Source organism: Mandrillus leucophaeus, unplaced genomic scaffold, assembly GCF_000951045.1.
Source record: "Mandrillus leucophaeus isolate KB7577 unplaced genomic scaffold, Mleu.le_1.0 Scaffold668, whole genome shotgun sequence".
Taxonomy (NCBI): domain Eukaryota; kingdom Metazoa; phylum Chordata; class Mammalia; order Primates; family Cercopithecidae; genus Mandrillus; species Mandrillus leucophaeus.
The window spans coordinates 72,454-96,806 of NW_012107230.1; positions in this window are offsets into that span (position 1 = coordinate 72,454).

The window sequence follows — 24,353 nt, forward strand, 5'->3', positions numbered from 1 at the left end:
CAGGTGAAAGGCAAAGCCTGAAGCCAGGAATGAACTAAGGTCTTTTCAATTCCAGAGCCCTCACAGGGCCCTCAAGAGAAGCTTCTTTGTAATCCTGATCAAGGATTCATGCCCCTGTACTTTGTCCAATTGCAAACTCCACAAAACACTAAATTGCCCAAACAGTATTTTTCCATTCAGAAAGTTAAGAATTCATGGTCTCGGCCAGGCACAGTGGCTCACACCTGTAATCCCAGCACTTTGGGAGGCCGAGGCGGGTGGATTGCCTGAGGTCAGGAGTTCGAGACCACCATGGCCAACATAGTGAAATACCGTCGCGACTAAAAATACAAAAAATTAGCTGGGCGTGGTGGTGGGCGCCTGTAATCCCAGCTACTCATGAGGCTGAGGCAGGAGAATCGCTTGAACCTGGGAGACAGAGGTTGCAGCGAGCTGAGATGGTGCCACTGCACTACAGCCTGGGCAAAAAGAGTGAGATTCTGTCTCAAAAAAAAAAAAAAAAAAGAATTTATGGTCTCCCTCCACTGCCCACCTGCTGGGCACTGGGCTGGGTTGGCCAGACCTGGGGCCAGCCAATGCAGCCATTCTCCACCTCTGCGCCTGCCACCCACGTTTTGCCTAGGTAGGGCAGGCTGCTCAGTCCACCATGGTTATATGTCTTCTTCTTGTTTCCATGCTTCCTACCCATGATGTAGCAAGATCTTTTCAGAGGAGGAAACAGAAACCTAAAGAACTTATGCCATTTGCCTAGCTCAGAACTGGCTGAGCAGAGACTGAAAGCAGATCAATTTTCCTCCAGAGAAAAGGCTCCCCAGCCACATGACACATACCCATGCTGAAGCTGGGGGCAGAGACAGAAGCTGGGGCCTTGCGTCGAAACAAAAACTTCCTTTCCAAAACCCAAACTTGTCCTAGTTTCTCCTTTGTTAACTTGCCAAAGTAGGTGAGAGAGACTACTGCAGTGTCTACCTGATGTCTAACCCCTTAAACTGTTGTTGTTGTTGTTGTTGTTGTTAAAAAAGGCTCTGTGATTTGGGGTGATTCCATTTTTCTAAGATCAAATACCTGGTGTAACTTTGGTTTCTTTTTCTCATTGCCACAGAACTAGCTGATGGCTTGTTGGCACTGTTCAGAGTGACCCATGGCTCTTGTGATTCTGTGCCTGTGACTCAAAGGCAAAAAAGACATAAAGGAAGAGAGATTTTGAGGAAAGGTTTCTCAGAGTTCAGTGTAATAAACCATCTCCCAACCCCTGAGAGTGGTTGAGAAGCAGAATGGTGGAGGGCTGCCCATTGCACAACTCCAGAGGACACCAGATCCTCTGCACTGTGGCCCAGGGGTGCCAGCCGTGTACAACACATGGCAATGGTGACCCCTGGAGTTGTGCTATGCAATAGCCTCTGATAAATTTCAATCACCTGGCTTCTGGACAAGGGTAGATCCAATTGAGGGTGGCCCTCTTACAAGACTATGAAAATGTATGAATTAAAACTAAGGTATGTACATGTGTTCACCAAAAGATGCATGTCTGTCTGGGCTGCTATAACAAAATACTATAAAGCATGCAGCTTATAAACAACAGAAAGATAATTTTCACAGCTCTGGAGGCTGGAAAGTTGTAAGATCAAGGCATCCACAGATGTGGTATCTGCTGAGACCACTTTCTGGGATGGTACCTTCTAGCTGTATCCTCACATTGGTGGGAGGAGCAAGGTGGCTTCCTCTGGCCTTTTATAAGGACAGTAATCTCATTCATGAGAGTCCCACTTGTGACTTAATCACCTTTCAATGGCCCAGTTTCTAATGCCATCACATTCGGCATTAGGTTCACAATATAGCTTTTTTTTTTTTTTTTTGAGGTGATATAGACTTTATTTTCTATTTTTAACTTACACATAATTGTACATATTTTTATGATGTTTCGATACATACGGTATATAGTGATCAGATCAGGGGAATTAGCATATCCATGATCTCAAACATTTATCATTTCTTTGTGTTGGGACCTTCAATATCCTCTCTTTTAGCTATTTGAAAATATATATTATTGTTAACTATAATTACCTTACAGTGCTATGAAACTCTAGAGTTTATTCTTTTTATCTAGTTGTAATTTTGTGTCCTTTAACAGATCTCTCCCTATCCCCCCTTCCTCCTATTCTTTCCAGCCTTTAGTAACCCTTCAACATATGGCTTTTGAGGGGATACAAACATGCAGATCATGGCAATGGACTAGAATGCATAGAGTATATATTTCTGATACCCCAAACTGATATACACTCAAACAGACAAAGTGTAGTAGATTCATATATTAGAATACTAAACAGCCACAAAAAATAATAAGCTACTGATATATGCGTCAATGAGGGAAGCTCATGGACATATCTTTGAGCAAAAGAAGCCAGACGCAAAAGAGGACAAGCTGTATGATTTCATTTACAAACATGGACAAACCGAATCTATGCTGTTGGAAACCAGGCTGGTGATTAACTTTGGTGTGCAGCCACGGGAAGGGAGCAAATGGGAGATTTTCAGGATGCCAGTCATTTAAAATGTCTTGATCTGAATGCTAGTTACCCAGATGTACCAATTTGTAGAAATGCTTTGAATTGTGTGCTTATGACATGTGCTTCTCTTCAATTTTTTCAATTTTTAAAAAATAGGTAGAGGGCTTTGGAAGGCACCTATGTTCTAATCTTCCACATCCCTGGGACAATGAGTAAGAGAATGACAGCTGTCCCTTCTGTGTCCACCTCCTACGGCAGTCCCAGGAACAGACTCCACTGGGATCCCACAAGCGGGCCTTTGGGAGAAGGCTTTGAAAACTCAGCTCTTAGGCTCCCTGTAACCTAAGGCTTTCAGCTAATGCATCTTATAGGTCTTCATTCCAAGTTTTCTGAGCTCTGTCTTCATCCCTTCTCCCGGCCCTCTAAGTCCAAAGTTCATATGTCCTATGGCCCGTTCCCTCAGGCCTCTGCTTTCTGCTCCTGAGCTCTCTGAAGACAAGGCTGTAAGTAACAGTTGGAGTTCATGGTAGGAACTCAGGACTCTCAGCTGGCTGATAAGGGAGTTAATTCAAACACCACCAACAGCAATAGCTAACACTAAGAGCTTACTATATGTCACACACTGTTCTAAGTGTTTCATGAGTATTCACTCAATTAATACTCAAAATAATTCTAAGGCAGTTGCTATTACTATCATCTTTTTTCCAAATGAGAAAACTGGGATTCAGAGAGATGAAATAATTTTTCCAAGATAACACAGCCAATAAATGAGAGAGGTGGGATTTGAACTAGGTTCTAATGGACTCCCAAATGTGCACTGAGAGCCACTAAGCTATGCTACTACAAGCACTTAAAGGCCCTGCTTCTGAGTCAAAACTACTCCTTCATTCCCATTTCCTCCTGGATTTCAAGAGGTTCAGCAGTCTGCTCTCATTGCAGCCCCAGTTGCCCCCGGCCCCCATTGAGGCAGGAACCGAGTGGTTGCTATGCACTGGAAAAGCCCCCATCCCATCAGCCTGGTAAACATAAGCAGAACGCAAATCTAAATCTAAAATAATTTCAAAATATAACAAAAGCATTCTCAAGTGCTGTGGTGCTATCATGGCCTCTGTGTGCCTGTGAGTACATGTATGTGTGTGGTCTCAATGTGTGCATGAACATGTGTGCATGCATATCTGTGGTCAAATGTGTGTATGATTGGCCACAAATCTTTTGGTGCCTTAATCTGTGTGTACGTGTGCATTTCTATGTCTGTGATGTGTGGATATAAGTGTGGTATGTGTGTCTAGGTGTTTGGGCATATGTGTACTTATGTGAACATTCTACGATTATACATGTGTAGCTATGTGTATGTGCATTGATGTGTATGTGTCCATGAGCATACACAGGTGATGAGCACACACGTGGATGTTAGTGTGCTATTGTGTAAGCACATTCTCTGCATGTCTCTCCACATGAGGCTGTCTGTACATCACCATATCTCTACGTACTTGTCTGCATATTTGCCTACATGCTTGCATGCATTTATGTTTGTGGATTTCTATGTATGCCTGTGTGAGTGCATGTCTGTGCATTTGTGACTTGAGTTCAGGGGTACCTCTACATACCTGTATGTGTATGTGGATTTAGGTGTTGAACTGTATTTTTGCATGCTTATATGAATTTTGCATGCTTGGTGTATCTGTGTGGATCTGTGGTATGTCTGTGTGTGTGCACATATCTGTATTTATGTATAAAACACATGTAGGGTTTTATATATGTCTGTATGTACATATATAAACATCCAGCTACATAAAAATCTCTATCTTAGAATCTCATTTCATCAGACCATACTGCCCCAAATCACACCCACTTATTTCTTGAAGACGTTCACTCCTGGTACACTATTGTTCCCCCCAACACTATGCCTGCCTCAATCCCCGGCAGTTGTAATATAAATATAGATTATCTACCCAACGCCCTGGCTTCTCAGTTCTTTGAACTCCAACAATGGCATTCTCGACCCCGCCACAGTCACTAATTCCCACAGTCGCATTTTAATGTGTTATCTCTTGCTGTACAACATACCACTGCAACACTGTAGCTTCGAACAACACACACATGTATTATTTCTAACAACTCTGTGAATTGGCTAAGCGGTTCTTTGTGCTGGTCTCACCTGGGCTCACTCATGCCTTTGGTGGTGAGCTGGCTGGGGCCTGGACTAGCTGGGCTTCTCTCTCCAAGTAGTAGTTCATCCTCAAAGAGCTGTTTTGTATTTTAATGTAGTGGTGGCAGCTCAGCAAAGCAGAAGCTGCCAGGCCTCTTGAGGCTGAAACTCAGAAGTCATACATCACTTTTTCCTCTTTCTCTTGGTCAAATCACAGGGCCAGCTCAGGTTCAAGAGGCAGAGAAACAGACTCCACTGTGGATAGAAGGCACTGCAAAGAACTTGGGGTCATTTCTCATCAACAACACTTAGGCCTGTGTTAGGTCCAGGGTCAGGTTCCAGCCCATGCTGAGGTCCAGAGGGAGTGGGTGGATGAGTAGCAGATAGCTGAAAGAACACTCGGCGGGGCGGGGCGGCGCGGCGCAGGTAGGTGAAAGATGATGTTATTCAGCAGCGGCTCTCAGCAGCAGCTAGCTCTCTTACACTGCCTGCTCTGTCTCAGCTGCTTGAGCGGGCCGCCCCCATGACAGCTGCGCGGCCGGCTCTCCCTTGCCTTCAGGGTCAGCAGCTTAACTCTTTGTCTGGGCACAAGCAAGCCAAGTTGTGTCCTGGTTCCCTCCTGTCTGTCTGCAAGACTGACAGTTTTAACTCTCTCTCTCTGAGCACAAGCGTGCTTGTACAGTGTCAGGAGGGCAATTATACCTTTTACAGACAATAGTGCTATAGAGCCAAGTGATGGCCTTCCCATGTTATGGCTACATGGCTGTGATAACAAGTGAAGTTATACGCCCGCACTCTAAACTCAGAGTCACTCTGAATGTTTCCCTCGGCCTATCCTTGACCAAAGCACAGCCATGTTTCTTACACCTTGCCATGACCAATAACTGCAAATCTCCCATAATCTCAATTTCATAATCACCCTCTCTGACCATCTCCTATCTTTTCAGTTCACTCCTTCTTATATTGCAAATCTAGTAGTCCTTCACCCTGCTGGGACATCCATTTTTACTGATACTACCTCCTTTGCACTGTCTACCTACCTGGTATCCTTTCTTCTTTCCTTGTCCAGCTTAAATTATGTCAGTCACTCATTAGAATCTCTTGTGGCACTTATCTAAGCAACACTCCTGGTTAAATCAACTCTCCACCTCCTCTGTGCTTCCACCTGCCTACCTGAATGAAACTGGGGGCGGGGGGTGGGGGTGGGGCGGAATACATGAAATACACGATTCCAGCTGGTTTCACTTTCAACTCATGAACCAACCCCAAATCAGGTGGGACACTAACCCCAGAATCATATTATAGTCTCCTAGTCTATTTATTGTGACACTCCTTGAAGAACATATTATGTTTTCTTCTCTCTCTTCAAACTTCTAAGTTAACCCCATGCTTAGCTATGAATTTGCTTCCTGTTTCTCTAAAAATATGTCAGCATCTTTGCCTACATATGCTAGTTTCCTTTTACTGGGGATAAAAAGTTGAAGCTCCTAGCTAAGATCAACCTCTTCACCTGTGCATGGAGTCTCATTCCTTCCACCTGCTCAAGCACATCCTCTGGTAATTCTTCCCTCTATTTTCTGCACCACAAATCTTACTCTCTCTATGGGATCCAGCAATTCTGGATCATTCCTATCATCATGGGAGCACACCAGAATTTTTTTTTTCTCTCAAAAAAAAAAAATCTCAAGTGACCCTTGAGCTCACTTTCCCCCCAGCTGTTGCTCCGTTTCTTTACTCCCCTTTATTGCAAAACTTGGGAGTTACCTATATTTACTGTTTCCAACTCCTTCCCTCCCATTCCTTTTTGAACCTATTTCAATCAGGCTTTCTGTCCCACGGCTTCACTCTAAACTGCTGTTCTCAAGGTCGCCAATGACCTCCACGTTTTCAGATACAGTAGTCAATTCTCACACCTCATGTTGCCTCATCAGCAACATTTGGCAGTTGATGAACAGTGGACGATGATCATAAACACTTGATCTTCCTACAGACTCTTCACTTGGCTTCCAGGATACCCACACTCAACCATCCCTGCTTTCCTAGTTTACTGACCATTCTTCCTCATCTCCTTTGCTGAACTTCTCACCTTTCGACTTATTAACTTAACAATGCACCAGGGCTCAGTTCTTGAAGCTCTTTTTCTTTACTTACACTTACTCCCTTGGTAATCTTATCCAGTTTCACGCTTTTATCTATTCTCCAACAATTCACAGATTTTTATCTTTAGATCAGATCTCTTCTCTGAACTCCAGACTTCCACATTCAACTACATACTTGTATCTCTATTTGAATGTCTCATTGGCATCTCAAACTTAACATGTTCAAAACCCAATTCTTGATCTCCGCATACCAATCAGCACCTTCTATGGTATTGGCCATCTGTTAATGGCAATTCCACACTTCTGGTTGCTTAGGCAAAATGTCTTGGTGTCATCTTGACTTCTCTCTTTTTCTCACAACTCTAACCCAATCCACCAGTAAATTGTGTTGACTGTATTCTCAAAATATATCCAAATATCTCTCACCATCTCCCTTCATATCAGTTTAACCCAATCCACCATCATGTCTTGCTTGGACTTATGCAATAGCCTCCTAACTAGTATTTGAGATTTTCTTTTCTTTTTCTTTTTTTTTTTGAGATGGAGTCTCACTCTGTCACCCAGGCTGGAGTGCAGAGGCACAATCTCTGCTCACTGCAAGCTCTGCCTCCCGGGTTCACGCCATTCTCCCACCTCAGCCTCCCGAGTAGCTAGGACTACAGGCGCCCACCACCACGCCCGGCTAATTTTTTGTATTTTTAGTAGAGACGGGGTTTCACCGTGTTAGCCAGGATGGTCTCTATCTCCTGACCTCATGATCCACACCCCCCTCGGCCTCCCAATGTGCTGGAATTACAGGCATGAGCCACCGCACCCGGCCCAGTATTTGAGATTTTATCCTTAATTTGCTTCTGCTTGTTTTCAAAGAGAATCCAGAGTGATCTTGTTAAAACATAAATTAGATAGACAATTATTATGCGTCAATTTTAAAAACATAAATTAGATCATGCCATTCCTCTGCTCAAAATCTTGCCACGTTTCTATATCACGGAGGAAAATCCAAAGATTACAAAGACCTACATGATCTTTCCCATCCCCACTTATCTACCACTGTCCCTTTCTTTCAGCCCACTTCAGACACACTGGCCTCCTCGCTAATACTTGAACATGCCAGGAATTCTCCAATCTCAGGGCACTTGACCCTGATGTTTCCTCAGCCTGGAAATCTCTGGTTTCAGGCAGCCGCATGCTTGCTGTCTGTCCTCCTTTAGATCTTTACTCAAAAAGTATCTTCCTTATTGTACCTTCCCTAGCCACCCTTAAGTAAAATATCAACCCCCTACCCAGCATTTCATACCTCTCTTCTCTGTTTATATTTTCTCCTGAGCACTTTTCACTATCCAATTATATAGTATTTTAAAATCTTGTTTCTCTTCTTTCTCATGCACTAGAATGCTGGATCCACAAGACCAGGAAATTTTGTCTGTTTTCTTCAATGCTGCATTTCCAGTGCAGAAGCCCAGAAGCGCTTCAGTCAAATAATAGAATGTTTACTCAATAAATGTCATTGAATTCACTGATGAGTAAATATATCTGTGTGTATCTACGTATGCATCGGTGTACTTGAATGTGTGTGCACACATCTACATGTTAACCACTGTCTGTGCCCACAGATGTGTATGTATTTGTGTAGACCCAGTTGGTAAGTGGCAAAGTTGAAATTTGAGTAATAACAGTTGGTTTTTACTGTCTATGGTGTGCATAGCACTGTGCTAAGCACTTTGCAGGAGGTATTGCATTTAATCCTATCCATGAGGCAGGTGCAGTGTCCTGTTTAAGATGAATATCTAGAGCCAGGCTGCCTGTTTAAATCCCAGTTCTTCCACTTCCTAGACGTGTGAGCGTGGACAAACCACTTATTCTTCCTGAGACTCATGTTTTCATCTGTGAAATGAGGATAACAATAGTACCTTTATAAGGTCGTTGTGAAGATTAAATGAGAAAATACATAGGTAGCATTTAGAACAGTGCCAGCCACCTAGTAAGTACCGTATGAACATTGCTATTGCTCTCAATTTACAGAAAATTAAACTGAAGCTCTGGAAGGTTGAATTTGGCTTAATAACAACAATAATAGAAGGATAATAGCTTCCATTTACCAAGTACTTACTATATACTAAATGGACCCTTTTCATACATTATAATACAGATATTTACATATGTAGGCATATATATACGTTATTCATATGTTTATGTATATGTTTTTTAAATGACAAAATTAAAAATTAAGCAACCTGTCCAGGGTTGCACAGATCTATATAGGAGATGCACAGCTGGTCTGAGGCCAGAGTTTGTACCCTCAACCACCTTGCACTCATGTAGCTATGTTGTGTAAGTGTATGCTTGTGCATGTCTTTGTGTGCGTGTTGTATGCAAAGGCATGTGAGTATATGTGGCTCTCTTTCTGTAATTGTAGGTGTCTCTATGCCCCTATGAGCATGTGCATGTTTTTAAGCGATCATTCCAATTTACTCGCCTGTTCTTCTCCAATACAGCCAGCAGAGGGGGCGCAGGAGTTTTTTCTCCTCTTGAGAAGGGAGTGCGCATTAAATGTTTTTCTCATCTTGAGAAGAGAGTGCACATTAAACAGACAAAATTTAATTTAATAAAATTAATAAAACAGAGTGCATTTCCCTTTAAAAATGCTAGTTCTTGAAGGGGATAGCTGTGGTCTATAAATGGCTTTTCAAATCCTGAAGACAGAAAGCAGGCAGCCACTCAGACTGAAATCTCTCCACCATTTCTGAGAGCAGGCTTCCAGCTCCCAGAGAAGGCTAAACCCCTGAGCTGCCCAGCATCGCTTCCATCTCTTCTGTGACATCACACATGGCTCACTCACAGCCTTCTGACTTTCCAAAAAGCCCCTCTGCAGCTACCCTACAACCAACCAAGTACCCCACTTTGCTGTTTTCCTTTGGGTAGCTGTTCAGATGCAATTCAGCTGACACTGATAGAACACCCACGAGGCCAGGATTTGTCTCATTGAAACCTCCCAACAAGACTAGGAGACAGGAATCACTATTTTACTCTTCTCATTTAGCAAAATCAAGGCTTAGAGACGAGAGTGTCTTGCCTAGGGTCACACAGCCAATAAGAGGCAGAGGCAGAAAGGAAACCCAGATTCCTCTGAATCTAGAACCTACTCTCCCTTCTACTGCGCCATGGGCTATGGAAAATGGTGGGGCTATAATTGGAACCCAGGTGGTGACTGACTCCTTATCTTGACTAACCCATATGCCAAAAATTCTCAAACCTGAATATGCACCAAAATCACTTGTGGGTATTGTTTAAGAAAAATGAAAATGCGAACAAAAATACAAGGCACAGGGAGTCTCAGTTTGCAGCAAGCCCAGGAATTTGCCTTGGTAATAAAGACTCCATGAGACTCTGATCAGGTGGTCCCCTGGCCACACTGAACATCAGGCATCTTACAAGGCCCACTCAGCTTCACTCAAGCACCACAAGTTCTTGACCAGCCAACTCAAAAAGCCTCAGAACACTTCCAAATACCCACAGTGACCATTGATGGAGCACCTGACACATGCTGGGAAATTTACATTTAGGTCTGTGATCTATTATGATCTATTTCAAGTTCATTTTGAGGAAAGATATAAGGTCTGTGTCTAGATAATTTTTTATATGAATGCCCAATTGTTTCAGCATCATTTCTTGAAAAAACTCTCTTTGCTCCATTGAATTGACTGTGCTTCTTTGTCCAAAAATAGTTGACTATATTTGTGTGGGTTTATTTTCTGAGGTCTCTATTTTGTTCTATTGATTTACTTGTCTATTCATTCACCAATGCAACAGCATCTGATTTCTGTCACTTTTTAGTAAGTCTTCAAATCATAGTAGTAGTCTGGATCCTCCAACTTTGTTCTTCTTCAGTATTTTGTTGGCTATTTTAGGCCTTTTGTCTTTCCATATCAATTTTAGAATCGGTTTGTGGATTTCTCAAAGAGCTTGATAGGATTTTGATTGGGATTGCGTTGAAGCTATAGGTCTAGTTGGGAATAATCAACATCTTAACAACGCTGAGTTCTTCAGTCCGTTAATGTGAGATAACTCGCCATTTATCTAGGTCTTCTTTGATTTCTTTCATCAGAACATTGTAGCTCTCCACATACACATCCTGCAAGTATTTGTTACATTTGTACCTAAGTATTTCAATTTTGGTGCTATTTTAAATGGTATTCCTTTTTAACTCTTAATTTATTTCCAATTGTTCATTGCTGTTATATAGCAAAGAAATTAACTTCTGTGTATTAACCTTGTATCCTGTGACTAACCACTTATTTGTTCCAGGAGAATGTTGTGTCAATCCTTTGAAATATTCTACATAGATATTAATGTCATCTGCAAAGACCCAGGCACTTTATATACATCATACCATTTAATTCTCAAGCCAAGTTTACAAGTCAGGTTCTATTTGTATCACCATTTTCCAGAGAAGAAAACTGAGGCTGAGCTACCTTAATTCAATTCTCCAAGGTAAAAAACTTGGAAATGGAGGAGCTGAGATTAAACCAAGGTCTACCTTTATCTACCACTTGTGATTCCTATACTCCACCACAGTGAGCTGCTTCAAGAAGTGTGCTGCAGCAAAATACAGCAAAAGTCCCATGGGGAGAGGGGACGACTCAATCTCTGTACCACATCCAGTCCATATCATTGGGCAAGTCATTACACATCTGTGGAACCCTGGGCCAGTCCTAGGACCCCGCGAAATATGGATAAGAAAGCTAAGGCTCAGAAATGTGTAATTTAAGAGAAATGTGTAATTTCTCAAGCTACTTGAAATGTGTAATTTAAGAGAACTGTCTAGATTAATAACAAATTAGAAGAGCACATGGAAAGGGTATTTGAAAAAGCAAGGGGGCTTAAATTCTGGACATAATGTACCTTCTCAGCACCCCCTGACACACACACATGCTGAAATGAGGATTCAGCCACCATATCAAGAGGCCCAGCCTCAGCCAAGCCCAATCGCAAAACAGTCTCAAATCCCTAAGTGAAACCCGTATCAGACACAATCTGGGTGGTGATCAGAAGCAAGGTGACAAGGAGGAAGGGACCTCACACGATGGAAACAACAGGTAAACACCGTGAAGTTCACAAATAACATCAGTCTCCACAGCAGCACTGAGCGTTTTCTAAAACAGGAGACCCCATCTCATCCATCATTGAAGTGCAGCCCAGAACTGGATGTATCGCAGGTACTCAAAAAACATGGACAATTCTCCTTGATGCCTCTATAAGGAGATAGATCTTTTAGCAAAGCTCAGATGACACCCATTACCCTGGTTGACGGGTGTGCTACCTCATTTCAGGACACATACCCTAAAGACTACTAGTACTGCCCCAGGATGAGATTTATCCAGTGGCCTTTCATGCAGTCACTAGTTATTGAGCCCTGGGCAGGGCCCTGAACTTGACCATGGGCTCTGGGGTCAGTCAGACCTGGGTGCAAATCACTGCTCTCCACTGATCAGCTTTGTGCACTCGGGCAACTTCACCTCTGTAACCCTCGATCTCCTTATCACGAAAAAGGGATGGAAATCCTACCAATTTCACAGGACACTGGGAGGGATGAAGTCAGAGGATAAGGGTGACACTCTGAGCACAGGGTCTGACACCCAGGCAATGCTCCATAGAGGTCACCTATTGCTATCCAAGACCCCTGCCCTGGAGCCCTGCTGTCTGACCACAGCATGTGGTGGCTGTGGAGAGTCCAGGATTCCTGCACGGTCCCACTTGGCCACTTCCTAATTAGCCAGCAATCCTGGGGCACAGGAGGCAGGAGGTGAGTGAGGAGTGGCTGATGAGAGTCACTCTCAAGGACCTCTCAGCTGCTCTATGAAGAAGTCAGTATCAGCCAATGACCTAGTGGCAGAATGAACACCTAATACACCTGGCTTGGAACATCTGGGAACAGGAAAGCCTGGTTTTCAAAAGTAAGCAATAGGACTGTGGCAAGGATTAAGTAAATTGATTCATGTAGAGCACAGGGCCTAGGTTCAGTGAATATCAGCTTCTGGTACATTAGCCACAGTCTCAGCCCCTTAGGGATCCGGCTAGTGTAGAACCCAATGTAATCATGGAACCCCACCTGGACTTGTAGGGTGTGGCCTACAGTGGTGGAATTTGTGGGGCCCTAAACAGGCCCTGCTGCCTCAAAACCCCCTCTACCCCAGATGTCACAGTGCCACACTGTCATTGTGAGACAGGCACTCCACACAGAAGGGGTGGCCAACATGCAGCACTAGTTCTGAGGACACTTCCACCTTCATGAGGACAGACATCACTGAAGAGGTTCTCTGTCCCATCGAGTCCAGACAGGGCCTTGGATCAGGCTTCATGATACAGTGCTCTGCGTAGAAATTGCTCTGGGAGTTGTACCTCTTGCTTCTCTGAGACAGGTTCTCTGTCATTGCTTTATGTTATTTCTGATTTAGTTTTACAATTAGTGGCACTTTATCTGTCACTGTCTATATGTTTATTGAAATCTTAGTTGAGGTAATTGTAGATGTAAGAGATAATACAGAGAGATCCCATGTACCCTAGATCCAATCTCCCCAAACGGTAACATCTTAGAAAACTGTACTACAAGATCACAACCAAGACAATGACATTTGTACAATCCACCGATGTTGTTCACATTTCCCTGGTCTTGCTTGTACCCATTTGCGAGTGTGTGTATTTTGTTCCACGGAATTTTATCACATATGTAGGTTCACGTATCTAACAGCACAGTCAACATACTGAACAATTTTATTGCCACAAGGATCATTCATTTATCCTTTTATAATCACATGTACCACCCTCCAGACCCCAGCACCCATCCCTAATCCTTGGTAATCACTAATCTGTTTGCCAGTTCTATAATTTTGTCATTACAAGAACATTAGAATATTATATAGGGTAAGAGGCTTAGTACCTGGGTGATGAAATCATCTTTACAACAAACCCCTGTGACAGGAGTTTGCCTATATAACAAACCTGCACATGTACCCTTGAACCTAAAAGTGTAAAATAAATAAATAATTAAAAATGAATATTATACAAATGGAATCCTACTGTCTGTGACCTTATGGATTGGCTCTTTCCATTTAGCATAATTCCCTGGAGAGCCATCCAGACTGTTGTGTATACTAAACGTTCACTAATTTTCATGGCTGAGTAATATTCCATGGTGGATATACCACAGTATTTTTCTCTAACCATTCATCTACTATAAGACATCTGTGCTATTTCCAAGTTTTGTTTTGTTTTGTTTTGTTTTTCTAATACAAATCAGTGTGCTATGAATATTCAGGTACCAATCTTTGCATGAGCACAAGTCTTCATTTTCAGGGACAAATGCTCAGTAGTGCAATTGTCAGTCGTACAGCAGTTGCATGTTCACTTTTTAAAGAAATGATTTTCCAGAGTGACTCTACCATTTCACATTCCCACAGCAATGTATGAGTGATTCTGTTTCTCCATACCCTCAGCAGCATTTGTTATTATCCCTACTTTTCATTTCAGCCATTCTCATTGATAGCTGTGTAGTGATATCCCATTGTGGTTTTAATTTGCATTTTCCTTATGTTGAGCTATTGATGTGGAACACCATGTAAAATTTTTTTTTCACCTTTTTAAAAAATATACAGAGTTTAACTATGTTTTCCAGGCTGGTCTCAAACTCCTGAGCTCAGGCAATGCTCTTGTCTCAGCTTCCCAAAATGCTGAGATTATAGGTGTAAGCCACCATGCCCAGCCTGGAACATCTTTTTATGTACTTATTTGCCACCAGTATGTCCTCTTCAGTAAAATGACTATTCATATCTTATGTTCTATTTCTAATTAAATTATTTGTTATGACTGTCGAGTTTTGTGAGTTCCTTTTATATCCTAGGTCCTAGTCCTTTGCCAGATATATGGTTTTTGAATATTTTCTCCTGATCTTTTCAGACAGTAGACTGTTTTTTCAACCTCTTTGCATGTCCTAATTTCGGTAAGGTACAGTTTATAGTTTTCCTTTTATGGATAGTGCTTTTGTGCTATTCATAGGATTTCAGATAAGGCATAGTGGACCTGTCCTCTTTGTTCTGGAGGTCAGTTATGTTGGAGGTTTGTGGATTGGAGTCAGACCTTAATCACTATGTGCCAAGCATGCTCCAAACATTACTTCATCTAATCTTCCCAAGCACCCTACGAGATAGATGCCACTATCAGAGGCATTTTATGTATGAAGAAACTGAGGCAAGAAAGACTTGGGGCCTGGCCCAAGGTCCCAGAGGTAAGAACTAGGAGATGGAAGAGCTAGGACACAAATCTTCTTTCTGTTGGTGACTCTCTGCAGAGTCCTGGAGTGGCATAGTGCATCCATCACATGGTGAGGGGAATAGGCATGCCAAATCAGGTCTCTTTTCCTCTTCTTATAAAGCCACCAGTCCCACTCCCATGATAACCCATGAATGGATTAATTTATTTCATAAGAGCTCTGCCCACTGTGACCCAATCATTTTTTAAAGGTTTCATGTCTCAATACTGCCACATTAGGGTTAAATTTCAACATGAGTTTTGAAGGGGACAAATATTCAAGCCATAGCACTTATATTCATAGCAGCATTATTCACATTGGCCAAGAGGCAGAAGCAACCCAAATGTCAATTGACGGAAGAATGGATAAACAAAATATGGAAGATAAGTATAGTAGAATAATACGCAGCACTAAAAAGGAAGGAAATTCTGTCACACGCTACAACATGGATGAACCATGAGGATATTACGCTAAATGAAGTAAATCAGTCACAAAAGGACAACTACAGTAAGATGCCACTTTATATGAGTGCTATAGTTTGAACGTGTCCCCCAAAGTTCTTGTGTTGACAATTTGATCCCCAACGTGACAATATTAAGAGGTGAGACCTTTAAGATATGATTAGACCATGAGGGCTCTGGCCTCATGAGTGGATTGATGCCATTATCACTCAGTGTGTTTATTACAAAAGGATGAATTTCCCTGCCCCCACCATCCTCTCATTTTCAAGCATAAACTGGCACAGCAAGAAGGCCCTCACCAGATGTTGGCCCCTCAGTCTTGGAATTCCCAGCCTCCAGAACTGTGAGAAATAAAGTTTTTTCTTTATAAATTACGCATTATCTAGTATTATGTTATAGCAGCAAGAAATAGACTCAGACAATGATATATCCAAAATATTCCAATTCATAGCTATAGAAAATAGAATGGTGGTTACCAGGAGCTGAGGAGAGAGGATAAAGGGGAGTTGTTATTTAACAGGCATAGAGATTGAGTCAGTAATCAAAAACTTTCAGTAAAGAAAAGCCCAGACCAGATAGATTCACTGGTAAAGTCTCAAATGTTTAAAGAAAAATTAACATGAATATTTCTTAAACTGTTTTAAAAAATAGAAAAGCCAGGGAAGTAGCATTCAACTGTAATCCCAACTATTTGGGAGACAGAGGCAGGAAGATTCCTTGAAGCCAAGAATTCAAGGTTGCAGTGTGCTATGATTGTACCTATGAAGCACTCCATTCAAGGCAACATAGCAAGACCCTGTCTTAAAAAAAAAAAAAGTAAAAGAAAATAGAAGAGCAGAGAACACTTACTAATATGAAGCCAGTATTACCCTAATGCTAATGCCAAAGAGATTATAAGAAAATAAAACTACAGATCAGAATCCTTATGAATAGACACAAAATCCTCAACAAAATACTAGCAAACCAAATCCAACAACATATAAAAAAGATTACATACCATAAAGAAGTGGGATATATCATATTGGCTCACCATATTAAAAATCAATCAATGTAATATATCCTATTAATAAAGGAAAAAACACAATAATCTCAATAGATGTACAACAAAACATTCGGTAAAAATCTAAGACTCTTTATTGGTAAAAACTCTCCACAAATTAGGAATAAAAGAGAACCTCAATCCAGTAAAGGCCATCTATGAAAAACCCTATTAACCGCTAAAATTATACTCAAGGTTAAAACACTAAATGCTTTTCCCCTAAGATAAGAAACAAGACAAGGATGTCTGATTTGTCACTTTGACATTGTACTAAAAGTTCTTTCCAGAAAAATTAGATAAGAAAAAAAGAGAAAATAAATCCACATAAGAAAGGAAAAAGTAAAACTATTTATATTCACAGATGACATAATTTTATATTGAGAAAAACCTCAAGAATCCACATCAAAATTAAAAAAAGAAAAACTATTAGAGCTATTAAATAAATTTAGGAAAGTTGCAAGATATAAGATCAACATACAAAAATCATTTGTATTTCTCTTCACTAGCAATGAACAATCTGAAAATGAATTTTAGAAAATAATTCCATTTATAATAGCATCAAAAAGAAAAAAAAATGAGGACTAAATTTAACAGAATAAGTGTAAGACTTGCGCACTGAAAACTACAAAACATTGTTGAAAGAAATTAAAAGAGACCTAAATAAATGGAAGCATATCCCATTTCCATTGATTAAAAGACTTTTTATTGTTAGGATGGTAATACTCCCTCATATTATCTACAGAGTCGGCCAATCTCTGCCAAAATATCGTAGGTGCCTTTTTTGAATAAATGAATAAATTAGTCATAAGATTCTTTTTTTTTTTTTTCTTTCAGAGACAGGGTTTTGTTCTGTCACCCAGTCTAGAGTGCAGTGGTGTGATCATGGCTCACTGCAACCTTGAATTTCCAGGCTCAAGCAATCCTCCTGCCTTAGCTTCATTACAGGCATGCACCACCATGCCTGGCTGTTTTTATTTTTTGTAGAGACAGGGTCTCACTATGTTGCCCAAGTTGGTCTCAAACTCCTGGCCTCAAGTGATCTTCTGGCCTCAGCCTCACAAACCACTGGGGTTACAAGCATGAGCCACTGCACTTGGCCCATAACATTCTTAACATTCCATAACATTCTTATGGAAATGCAAGGGGCCTCTAAGAGTCAAAAAAATCTTGAAAAAGAAGAACAAATTCCAAGGACTCACTCACACTTCCCAATTTCAAAACTTATTACAAAGATACAGTAAGGAGTATTGTGGAGTATTGGCATAATAATTAACACATAGATCAGTATAATAGAATTGACAGTCCAGAAATATACCCATACATCTATGGTCAATTAATTTTCAACAATTGTATGACGTTCACTCAATGGGGAAAAATAGTATTTTCAACAAAAAGTACTGAGTTAACGAGATATCTACACGTAAAAGAACGAATTTGGATCCCTATTCACACCATATATAAAAATTAACCCAAAATAGACCAGAAACCTAAATTTAAGAACTAAATCTATAAAAACTTTAGAAGGAAACATAGGGATATATCTTCATGACCTTAGATTAATCAATGGTTTTTAAAATATGCCATTCAAAACATGCAACAAATGAAAAATTAGATAAAGTGGACTTCGTCATAACTAAAAACTTTTGTGCAACAAAGAATAGTATCAAGACAGTGTAAACACAACCCATAGAATGGAAGAAAATATTTGCATATCACATATATAATCTTAAAAACTTGTGTATAGGCTGTATAAGCAACATTTACACCTCAAAATAAAATGACCAAAAAAGTAAAAAATGGGCAAAGGATTTGAATGGACATTTCTCCATTTATATACAAATACCTAATAAGTACATGAAAATATTCTCAACATCATTAGTCATTAGAGAAATGCCAATCAAAGTCACAATGAAATACTACTCTACATTCATTAGAATGGCTGTATTTTTTTTTTATTATACTTCTAGGGTACATGTGTACAATGTGCAGGTTTGTTACATAGGTATACATGTACCGTGTTGGTTTGCTGCAACCGTCAACTTGTCATTTACATTAGGTATTTCTCCTAATGCTATCTCTCCCCCAACCTCCAACCCCCTCAACAGGCCCTAGTGTGTGATGTTCCCTGCCCTGTGTCCAAGTGTTCTCATTGTTCAATTCCCACCTATGAGTGAGAACATGCGGCATTTGGTTTTCCATCCTTGTGATAGTTTGCTGAGAATGATGGTTTCCAGCTTCATCCATATTCCTGCAAAGGACATAAATTCATCCTTTTTTATGGCTGCATAGTATTCCATGGTGTATATGTGCCACATTTTCTTAATCCAGTCTATCATTTATGGACATTTTGGTTGGTCCGTTTTTTGAAACGATCAACAAAACTCATAGACCGCTAGCAAGACTAATAAAGAAGAAAAGAGAAAATAATCTAATAGATGCAATAAAAAATGATAAAGGGGATATCAGCACTGATCCCACAGAAATGCAAACTACCATCAGAGAACACTATAAACACCTCTATGCAAATAAACTTGAAAATCCAGAAGAAATGGATAAATTCCTGAACACATACAACCTCCCAAGATTAAACCAGAAAGAAGTTGAATCTCTCAATCAACCCATAACAGGCTCTGAAATTGAGGCAATAATTAATAGCCTACCAACCAAAAAAAGTCCAGGACCAGACAGATTCACAGCCCAATTCCACTGGAGGTACAAAGAAGAGCTGTAATTTTTTTAAAAAAGAAGAAGAGGAAAAGAGAAAATAACAAGTATTGATGAAGAGGGGGGAAACTGGTACTTTCGTACATTACTAATGGAATGTCGGATGATATGGCTGCTCTGGGAAAGTTTAACAATTCCTCAAAAAGTTAATTTTAAAGTTAGCATATGAGCCACTAATTCCATTCCTAGGTATATATCCAAGAAAACTGAAAATATGTGTTCACAGAAAAACTTGTATGCAAAGGGTGATAGCAGCATTATTTGTCGTAGCCAAAAGTGAAAGCAATCCAAATAATCCATCAACTGATGATTGGATAAATAAAATGTGGTCTATAAAATGGAATTCTATTCAACCATAAAAAAAATGAAGTACTGATACAGGCTACAAGATGTGTGAACCTTGAAAATATCATGCTAGGCCAGATGCAGTGGCTCACATCTGTAATTTCAGCACTTTGGGGGCCTAGGTGGGTGGATCACCTGAGGTCAGGAGTTCCAGACCAGCCTGGCCAACATGGCAAAAACCCGTCTCTACTAACAATACAAAAATTAGCTAGGCATGGTGGTGCATGCCTGTAATCCCAGCTACTTGGGAGGCTGAGGCAGGAGAATGGCTTGAACCCTGGAGGTGGAGGTTGCAGCGAGCCAAGATCATCTCAAAAAAATAACAAAAAAAAAAAAAAAAAAAAGGAAGTATCATACCAAATGAAAGAAGTCAAATACATAAGGCCACATATTCTATGATTCCATTTATATGAAATGTCCAGAACAGCAAATCAATAGGAACAGAAAGTACACTAGTGGTTGCCAGGAACTGGGGAAAGGGGAAAATGGGGAATATATGCCAATGGGTATGGGGTTTCTTTTGGGGGTGGTAAGAATATTATAAATTAGAGAGTGGTGATAATTGCACAACACTGTGAATATACTAAAAATCACTTAATTATACACTTCAAATTATTAAAATGGTAAATTTTAAGTTTTGTGAATTTTTACCTCTAAACAATAAAATAAAATACAATATTTATCTCAATGGGGACAATGTTGTTTCTTCAATATTGTCCTTTTAGTAATGCACTGCTAGGCTGGGTACAGTGGCTCACGTCTGTAATCCCAGCACTTTGGGAGGCCGAGGCAGGTGTATTGCTTGAGCCCAGGAGTTCAAGACCGGCCTGGGCAACAAAATGAGACCCCCTTCTCTACAAAAAAAAAAAAAAGAAAAAAGAAGAAAAAGAATGCACTGCTAGATGATAATGAGCATTGTATCTCTCTATTGTCTAACAATGGAGTATGAGCCGTGATTCACATCCTACTTCACCCTGTGGAACTGGGTGACATTTCATTGTAGTAATATATTCACAACACTGCCCTAGAGCTAAAAATGACAATAGTAACCCCCAAAACAACAACTGATATCCTTCAATAAGGTCTTACAGAGGTCAGTTTCAGTTTCTAGAGTTTGCAATTGACATACCCTTTCATTTTAATTCTCAAACAAAACTATATAATAAATGTTAGGTTGAATCATAAAGAAATTGCTAACTTTAGAACTCAAAAAAGATTGAATATGAGCTATTTCATATGGTTGAACCTTTTTTTTTTTTTTTTTTTTGAGACGAAGTCTCACTCTTGTCCCCCAGGCTGGAGTGTGACGACGTGATCTTGGCTCACTGCAACCTCTGCCTCCTGGGTTCAAGCAATTCTCCTGCCTCAGCTTCACGAGTAGCTGAGATTACAGGCACCTGCCACCACGCCCAGCTGATTTTTGTATTTTTAATAGAGACGGGGTTTCACCATATTGGCCAGGCTGGTCTCAAACTCCTGACCTCAGGTGATCCGCCCGCCTCGGCCTCCCAAAGTGCTGGGATTACAAGTGTGAGCCACCGCACCCGGCCGAACCTATTATTGTTATCATCACCCCCAATTCACTGATGAGAAAGAGAGGAACAGGGAAGTAAAATAACTTACACCTCCAAGGTCACAGGGCTACTAAAGTGTCAGAGTCGGGATTTGAAATCACACCTGTCTGATTCAGTGGCTCCTAGCAACTATGTCATTATATATTCATCATTTACTCTAAAAACATTGATTATGTACCTAATGCATGCTAAATATGAGGGAGAGAATCATGGGACAAAACAAATCCTGCAATCCAGGATCTCACAAGATAGCATGGAAGACACATGTGAACAAAAAATAATGGCCACTCAAGACAATGAAACAATGGCAATTATAGAAGGCAACTGAAGAGGTAACTTAGAGAATGGAGGGTTGTCTTAGTTCGGATCTTCTGAAAAGACTACGTCAAGACAGGATTAAAGGAGCATGTATTTTGTTAGAGGAAATTCCTTTATGAGAGAAAATAGGAAGGGAGCCAAAAAACGTCTGGGAGAGTCATTAGACCATGATGTAAGTCTGACATGAATGAAGGAGGGAAGGAGAAAAGGTTGGGTGATACCACCCTAGACTGCCATGCAGCCCAAAAGTGGTTTGACAAAGCCATTGTTGGGGACAATTCGAGCCAAAGTTAGCAACAGGTAAGAGCAATGTCTCCCAGGAATAAGTCTGCTTTAGCAACTCAGATATCTTCAATCATTGACTGGGAGCACCCTGTAACTTGTGTTACCTTGAAGGAAACATGAAGATGAATTTCGGAGCACAGTAGCTGAGACACTTGATCAATTATGTCCCCTTGTAAAGTCCTCAAGGTATGGTCCTCCTGGTCACAACAAGTATTAAGTGTCAGGGAAGGCTTTCTGGTGCTGGTGACTTTTGACCTGGGTTTAAGATACTATTCACTAGTGAATAGTGACAGTATAAAAAAGAAAACTGAGCTCTGTATAGAAAAGGGAAAATGGATGCAAAATTGTGGTACTTGCCAAGCCTTATAATAGCTATGAGACTTAGTCTTTGGAGCTTTCCACAGAGTGTTTCATGTCCTAGCTGTGTTCCCAGTGTTTTACTCTTATAATCTAGCACATATTGAAAAATAGTACAAAATAAAATAGAATTAGGTTATCATTGAATGTCGCATTGCTCGCTGTAATTCAGCTCTTCACTTAACACATAGAAAACTTCGTACATTAATATTCAGCCATTCCAGGCAGAGTATTTCGAAAAGATTTGTGAGTTCATTTACATGTTTATCTGCTCTTTTCTCCTTGGGACTTGGACTGTTCTTCCGCCTGATGATTAGAATGAATTGGATATTTTGAACTCATCCATCAGATTTGGAAATGATCTCTTAATTGATGAGGGTATTTAACAGTTAATTGAACATTTCTACTCTGAACTTCCATTTTTCTTTAAGTACAGAAATAGCACAGCAGGGCCATGGACAAGCGAAGTCTTACACACAAACATCTTTCTGTGCCTATCTTGAACTCCACAATAATCCTGCTTCCTCTCAAACTGTAGCATGCAGAAGGCCACTCAATAAACATTTTATTTTACTTTTCTATGAATTATTTAAAATGAAAACTTACAGAAGCAACTGTACCTTTTTTATGTGTGGCTACTGAGAAGTTTAATCCGATCTTATAATATGCTTTGAAAATCCAAGTGTTACCAATTCATCTATATAGAGAATTTGGTGTTTGGTTCCCATCCAAATGCCACATCAGATATTTATATTACATCTCCCTTCCCTCCTCCCTCTTCTTCCTTCCAGACCACCACTGTACAGTTGCCCAAAAGTTATAATACTATATAGAATACAGCTTTAAACTCTAAAACGCATGTACCTTCTCTAGCCCAGAATAGAGAAAATAATCTTTTATTGTGAAACTCTTTCAACCATGAGAAACGATTCCCTACATTAAAAAGCCATGAAGGTAGAGCAAGACAGCCAAATGGAAGCCTCCAGTGATCATCTCGCTCCCAACAGAAATATCAAATATTAACAACTAACTACACATTAAAAAGCACTATCATAAGAACCAAAATTCAGGTGAGCAATCACAGTACCTGGTTTTATCTTCATATTGCTGAAAGAGGCACTGAAGAGGGTAGGAAAGACTTTTTTTTTTTTTTTTTTTTCCCGACAGAGTCTCGCTGCATCACCCAGACCGGAGTGTAGTGGCGTGACTGTGGCTCACTGCAACCTCCGCCTCCCGGTTTCAAGCAATTCTCCAGCCTCAGCCTCCCGAGTAGCTGGGACTACAAGCATGCACCACCAGGCCCGGCTAATTTTTACTTTTTTTTTTTTTTTTTTTTTGAGACGGAGTCTCTCTGCCACCCAGGCTGGAGTGCAGTGGCACGATCTCGGCTCACTACAACCTCCACCTCCTGGGTTCAAGTGATTCTCCTGCCTCAGCCTCCTGAGTGGCTGGGATTACAGGTGCGCACCACCACGCCCAGCTAAGTTTTGTATTTTTAGTAGAGACGGGGTTTCACTGTGTTGGCCCGGCTGGTCTCACACTCCTGGCCTCAAGTGATCTGCCTGCCTCAGCCCCTCAAAGTGCTGGGATTACAGGCATGAGCCACCGCTCCCGGCCTAGGGAAGACGTTCTTGAACTGCTGATGCTACCCCTTTTCAATCCCATGGCAGTAGCCACAGGGCATGGAGAGAGAATCTCTGCACTTGGGGGAGGGAGAGTGTAGTGACTAGGGGACTTGGCATTGAACTCAGTGCTGAGCTGTCACAGCAGAGAGCAAAGCTGTGCTGGGTTCAATTGGTGCCTGCCCATGGAGGGAGCATTTGGACCAGCCACAGCCAGAGAGGAATTGTCCATCCCAAGGATCAGAACTTGAGTTTCACAGCAAGCCTTGCCACTGTGAGCTCAAGTGCTCTGCGGTCCTAGGTAAACGTGAAAGGCAGCCTAAGATACAAGCACTGTACTTCCTAGGCAACTCATGGTACTGGACTGGGCTTAGAGCCAGTAGACTAGGGTGGCACATGACCTAGGGAAACAACAGCTGGGGCAACTAAGAGAGTGCTTGAACCACCCCTTCCCCTATCTCAGGCAGCATAGCTGGCAGCAGAGAAAGTGACTCCTTCCTTCTGCTTGAGGAGAGAATAGTGAAGAGTAAAGAGGACTTTGTCTTGCGTCTTGAATAAGAACTCAGCC